Raw genomic sequence first — 7,171 nt, forward strand, 5'->3', positions numbered from 1 at the left:
GCTGCAGGTAGTGATTCAAGGTCTTACAAGATAGTGTGCATTTCTTGCTAATTGGGTTGGCGGGCTTTGGAGATGTCTTGGAAGAGTCCAGGTCTTGTTTGGAGAGCCGGGAGAGGAAGAGTTGAAGGGGTGGGGTGGGGGCTAACTCGGTGCCATCGTCCTGGAAGCGGTCCTGTAGTTCTCACTATATGGTTGTCGGTAACTAGGTCTTTTGCAGCAGATCTGCCCAATGTCACAGTTGTTTTCATTTCTTGACCGTTCCTTCTGTGAGTGTTGAGTATAGATCTAAATAAAATGAGATCTTCTGTTACTTCAATCTTTTCTTTGTTGATCATGATATTGTTCCTTGGTCCAGTTTTAAGAATTTTTGATTTCTTTATGTAGAGGTATAATCCATTCTGAATGCTGTTGTCCTTGATTTTCACCTCTCAGTGGTTCAGCAAGCAAGGTTCTGTCATCCCCATATCACAGGTTGTTAAATGAGTCTTCTTTCGCTCCTGACGCCACATACTTTTTCATATGGTCCAGATTCTTAGATGATTTGCTTAACATGCAGATTGAATAAATGTGGTTAAAGGGTCAATTCTGATTCATTGGAAGCAACTAGAATTGAGTGCTGGCGTGCAAGTCCTTTGCCTCTGGTCTTACAGATCTCCCTCATTTCCAAAGTTTCTTAGGTCAGCATTTTATATTCTCACTCTTCTTAGATTTTTTAAAATCCCAGATGAAAGCAAATAACAGCAAACAAATAGAAACATCTCAATATTATTTTCATCTCCCCCAATTAACAAACGCATCCAATTTATTTGGGGATCTACAAGGATGTAGGACCCACCTCCTCAAAGAGAGAGGTAAGCCTACTTAATTAGCAGCCCCCTTTGTTCCAAAGGGAGGAGCCGTAATCTATGCCTTGGGAAGAAAAACCTTACTTTTCTGGCTGGAGTTTCTTGGATTCAGCTGCACAGGATGAATGGCCAATGGACCACTTAATTTTTTTTTTTTTGACTCTGAATCAGAAACAAATCTTGGCTGAAGAAAAAGAACTGCACATCTGACCTTTCCAAACCAAGAGTGTTCCAGATGTTGTCTTAGAACACTGTACTTCACCCCCACGCCCTTTGGATGCCAGCCCCTGCACCTCAGCGGCTGGAAGCCTGTGAATTAGATTTCCCAGGTTCCCTTGCCAGCAGAGTGCTGGACTCAATTTGAGTAATGCTAATGAGATGCATTCATGCAAAGGTGGAAGGTAAAGAAACATGTTCAGCAGCAGGTATATATGTTTCAGCTGACACGAATTTTTTCAGTCTCCTACTACACTCTGCCAGACCTTCTCCTTCTCCAGGGCTGCGGGGCAGCTGCAACTTTCAGCAAGGGTGTCTTAGTGTCCTGACCAAAGGGCAGCACCAGGAACTTCCCGACTCTCTGAAGAGGGTTGGGGTCAGTTGGAATCGACTCAATCAATGGCTAGTGATCCTCCTTCACCTTGTCTGCCCACCTCTCTATGTTTTACTCTGTGATGTTCCAATGACGTTGAAAGCATTTAATTCTATGTGTTAGTCCCATTCAGCTTGAATTACACAGAATGGTTTTTGATTTTCGGATTGAATACTGACTGATTTTAAAAAGTTGTAACCAAAGAGTGTTTGTGTCTGAAATATTAATGGTAGGATCAGTTTATTGCTCTGGTGGTAAGGAAAGTGGAAAGAGACAAAGGAAGTTGTAAAGCAGGAAAAAAGTGAAGTCACTTAACTATTCATATTTTTCATCTTGGTTTCTCTCTTTTTTTCACCTGAAAGATAAAACTAAGTCTACTTTAGTCCTCACCTTCGAAACCATGCTGTGTTAGGCTGGGTAGATTAGAGAAACAAAACTCATAGACACTCATGTGTCTGAGAAAGAGCTTTATATATACACGAGTAATTGCGTGTTGAGAAAACATCCCAGCCAGTCCAGATCAAGTCCATAAGTCTGATATTAGCCCATATGTCCAATACCAATCTATAATTTCCTCTTCAGACTCATGAAACACATGCAATGGTGCTAAATGCATTAGGTAGATAGTCTTGTGGATCCAGTGATAGTGGAAGCTTCTCAGCGCTAGCGTGGGTCTCCACGTGGCTCCTCCAGGTTCAGGGCTTTCCCTGCTATCAGCAGAGCCCTATGTGTCTTGTCAGTAGAGAACCTCTCAGGGAGTGAGCATGTGCCCCATCTTCAGCGATTCATTTATCTCTTTAGCGCCTCCAAATGAGGTCAATAAGCTGCGATCTGATTGACAGGTTAAACTCCACCCCTTTACTCTTAAACCTTAAATTGACACCAGATTATGTAACTGCCACACATCCCCCATAACTGGTCCTCTACTCTGAGCAACCACTCTATTTTGAGTTAATTGATATTCTTCCAGTCCTTATTTTACACATAAATAATACATAGTAATATTTTGTGTGCTTTAAAATAGTATTGTATGTAAATCTTCTCCATCTTGCTTTTCCTGTTCAGCATTACATTTTGGGGCACTGATTCCCAAAATGGGTGATACTGGCCCCCTGGGGGTGGGGCACTGGAATGAACCAGTTTTAAAAGCAGATGCCTACACTATACCTACACTATATACTACACTATAGCTATCATGGGATTACAAGCTGTATAACAAAAACTTTTAATTGCCTGGATGGTGCGGAGTAATTTTTTTCTGAAAAGGAGATAGTTTGTCAAATAAATTTGGGAATCTATGAATTCTAGCTCGTGTGCTAGTAAATTCTACTATTATTATTCTACTACATGTTATTTATGTGTTTCCTGTGATGGGCATTTAGATTGATTTCCATTTCTATGCTATAATTAAAACAATAATATAATGAATTTCTGTTGCTTATAATGCTGCCTGAGCCTTGACTCTTAGGGAAGTTGACATCTACATTTAAAAAAAGTCTTCTTACCCCTTGCTCTTTTTATTTTAAAACACTCCCTTGAAAATGACAAGGCCCAGGCACTCTAATGCCTGACAACCATCTGATTGTCAATGACCAAGTGCCAGGGCTAATTTAGATGCAAAGACTTTTCTGGAATCATCCATCCCTGCTGGTATAATCGTAGAGACAAGAAGGGAACCTAACTATGTTGAAAATGATTTACAGGCCTTTGCCTTTTACATTGTATCATTGAAGCATTTATTTCATAAGGCTTTCTTAAGTTATGAAACTTAACCCCATTTGGACTTCAGTCATCTATTGTTTTTGTTTAATTCAATTATTGTTTTGTTCAATGTCACCTTATTACTCCCTCACAGAATTTTTGGTGGATGGCAGTCAGTGTTGGAGCAAAGTATCTAGCAAGAGTGACAGTGAGTCTTACTTGAAGACGCGCTTTACCCAGACGACTCTGCTTTTGCAGAGATGCAGTTCCAGAAGGGCTGAAAATGAGTCAGAGTGGCCGATTAGGATGTGGTGGTGATGAGTCACTGGAACCAAAACGTTTTGCACCGTGGTTGGCTGGCCGATGGCCAAATGCTTTGACATGATGACTAAGATATGACATTTGGGAAAATGGGAAGAAAACTGTCATAGCTTACTATCTCCTCATGGGAGATGTTTGTCAGATGCACAGAGGAATATTTTCATTTTGAACACATTGCTCCCTAAGCCTGAACACCCACTCACTCAATCACCACCACCCTCTGACTGGCAAATTTCTTTGACTCATTGTTCAAGACCCGTCACAACTCTACAGCTTTCCCTGAAGCATAGTTATTCACGCCTCTCACTGAGCCCCATATCTGTTTACTTCTACTTCTTTGAGGCCATGTGCCATGCTATAGTGCTGTTTACGTGTTCCTATACAAGTATTTCTCCGTGCAGGTTCTGGGGCTGTGTCTTTTTCATGGGAACCCTGGTGGCATCCTGGGTTATGCACTGTACTGCTAACCACAGTGTCAGCAGTTCAAAACTACAAGCGGTTCCTCCCATTACCCTAAAGAGTGAGAGTCCTGGAAGCCCCCAAGGGCAGTCCTACCCTGTCCTACAGGATCTCTCTGCATTGACATTGACTTGATGGCAGGGAGTGAGATCTAGTGAATGATGTTTCCCCCTTTCATTAAGGGGTTGCACTTTCTTGTTGTTTTGCATGCAAAAGTGCATTTAATATTCATTTAAGTATTCTTGATGCATTTCCCCCAGGTTCATTAGACACTTGGGGATAGTTGATTCTTTTGAGACTTTCTTTTAAGCTTGTCTAGGGGGAGTGAGAGTAGCCTTGTGAATCGTTGGTTGATAAAAATGTTGAAACAACTCAGTTGCTAAAACTGAAAAGTTGGCCTTTTGGTCTACCCAGATGCACCTCAGAGGAGAAGCCTGGCAATCTCCTTCTGAACATCCACCATCGATTTCTGAAAAAGTGACCCTCAGAAAGCACAGTTGTGCTCTTACACACATCAGGCTGCCGTGATTTGGAGCAGACTCAGTGGTAACTGATCTTCCTGGCTTACCAAGAAAGTTCTACTTTCTATCTTCGATCCACTGCTCTGCCTATGATGAAGTTTTTCCTCTCTGACTGATGGAAACACAAATCATTCTCGGTCCTATAGGAGTAACAGGAACCATAATTAAGGTTGTCATTTCATTGGTTTTCGATGGCTCCTTCACATGAATGCCTTGATTAGCATTCAGTGGAAGAAGGACCCCCCTGTCCCCTGCAGAGCTTTTCCTGTGCTGTGTCCTCCTGGTTCCCATAGGAGCCCAGGGGAAATGTAAGCCCTTGCAGTTGCTTTTGGTGTGCTAAGGTGGCCACTTGACATTGATGGAAGGTGGGGCTGTCCACATGCTCTCTATAGATGCATCACACATAATCCTAACTATACATTGACCCTCTAGTAATTATCCAGACTTAATATAAAATCTTATAGCAAACGAAGGCAGCAAGAACAAGAACCAAATCAGGCTAATATTTAAGTTTTGTAGACTAGGGAGCAGAGCGCTGCTTGCTCAGAGTGCACCTGTCTGCCCAATTCTGTTTATAACTTCAAAGATGAACACCTGGGCTTTCGTGACAGACTTTGTCTCTCAAGATTTTACCTGCTGGGTCTCGTCTAGTGGTGTATGCTAACTGTTATTTCACAGGCTCCCCTTTGTACACACCTTCCATTGTGTCCCACCTGCAGCTGCCTCTCCCTACTTTTCAGTGCAAGGCCACACGCCTGCTTCACTCCACTGAGCAACAATCCGGCTCAAGGGGCCCAGGAGGAAGGCGTGGTCAGGAAGAAAGAAGGCAGGTACTTGAAAGTGTGCTTGCCAATCCTTTGAAAATTCTGGGAGTTTAAGGACACAGTGGGTTTAAGAAAATGACTCATGTGATAGCTGGAGGCTGGCAAATCCCTAATCCGTAGGTCATGTGATGGGAAGAGTCAAGAGTGAGGGAATTCTGGCAAAATGTCTACTTGTAGCCTAGAGGCAGAACACACCCTAGAGACACTCCCTTTGTGCTTTGAGGCATTCCGCTGATTGGCTGGGCCCCGTCCACACTAGGAAGCATTATCTGCTCCATTGAAGGCCAACTGATGGAATCACTAGCAATTATTTCACAGGGCAGCGTGAGTGTGCAGTGGATTCAGCATTAGACCCGTCACCATAGGTTGGCAGCTTGAACCCCCCAGCTGCCCAAAATATACCATCAAGAGCAAGATAGGGCAGTCTGCGCCCCAAAAGGTTTATAGCCTCTGAACGCCTATGCAGCAGTTCTCCTCTGTCCTTTAGGGACACTGTGACTTGGAATTGCTTTGACAGCCATGGGTAACTACTTCAAGTCGGCAACAAAAGCAATGTGGGACCTGGTGTCAAGTGGCTGACATGTTGCGTTGTTAGCGGACGGCTGATAACCAACATAGCCCAATGGTGGCAGTCTTCACAAGCCTACTGGGCAGTTCTACTGTCTCCAGTGGGGTTTGTCTGAGTCAGAATGGACTCAACAGCAGTGAGTTTGGTTTGGTTTGGATCAAGAATTCCATGTTGCTTTAGTTAGGTGCCATCAAAATCAAGTCAGTTCCAAGCCATAGTGACCTTATGTGAGAGAACAAAGCCCTGCCCGGCCCTGCGCCACCCTCACAGTTGTTCCTGTGCTTGAGCCCATTGTCGCAGCCACTGTGTCAATCCATCTTGCTGAGGGCCTTCCTCTTTGTCGCTGCTCCTCTGTCAAGCATGATGCCCTTTACCATGTGTCGGTCACGTGGTCATCCTGTGGAGGCTGCTGTGTTGCTGTGATGCCGGAAGTCATGACGTTGGTGCTTTACAAGCCAGCAGGACACCCAAAGGGACCAGGTTTCCCCAGAGCTTACAGACTGGGCAGAAGGACTTGGCTGCCCACTCGGGAGGAAGGAGCCATGCAAACCTTCTGCGTCGCATGGGAACATTGTCTGACTCCCAGCGGCCCTCGGTACAACAGAAAGAGACCGAGCTCTGTCCTGTACCATCCTCCCAGTGGTTCTTGTGTTCGATGCCATCGAGGCAGCCACTGTGTCAATCCATCTTGTTGAAGGTCTTCTTCTTTTCTGCTGCCCGGATACTTGACCAAGCATGCTGTCCTTCTCCACGGACTGGCCTTTCCTGATAACATGTACAAGGTACAAAAAATTCCATACTGGGTGTTAAAATTTTGAAACGAAGCAAAGAGCAGTGGTCTGGTTGACCCTGGAGAGGTAGAGCTTCTGGGGGTGGGAAGAGGGAATAAAGGAAGGCGCCTTGGTAAAGTGCAGGGAAAGGCTGGGCTTCCTACTCCTCTAAAGAGTTACAGTCTCAGAAATTCACAGGGCAGTTCTACCTTGTCCTAAAGGTCACTACGGGTTGACATTGATGGCAGTGAATTTGGTTTATTGGTAAAATGTATGTCCTGATATATACAGCGATAAAGATATAATATACCGCAAATATGTAAATACCAGGAATGTAACTGAATGAACAAAAAATTACTCCAGTGGGAGGGGGAAAGCAAGGGAAAAAAGAGGAGCTGATTCCAAGGACTCAAATACAAAGTGTTTAGAAAATGATGATGGCAATACAGTGAACCCTTGTTTATCGCGGTTAATCGGTTCTAGACCCTACCGTGATAAATGAAATTCGCAAAGTAGGATTCCTTATTTGTAAATCAAATATTTTCGTAGTTAGAGCATAGAGGACATGAAAAA

Source organism: Echinops telfairi, unplaced genomic scaffold (assembly GCF_000313985.2).
Source record: "Echinops telfairi isolate 266 unplaced genomic scaffold, ASM31398v2 ScPeMD7_21;HRSCAF=78, whole genome shotgun sequence".
In the NCBI taxonomy this organism is placed as follows: Eukaryota; Metazoa; Chordata; class Mammalia; order Afrosoricida; family Tenrecidae; genus Echinops; species Echinops telfairi.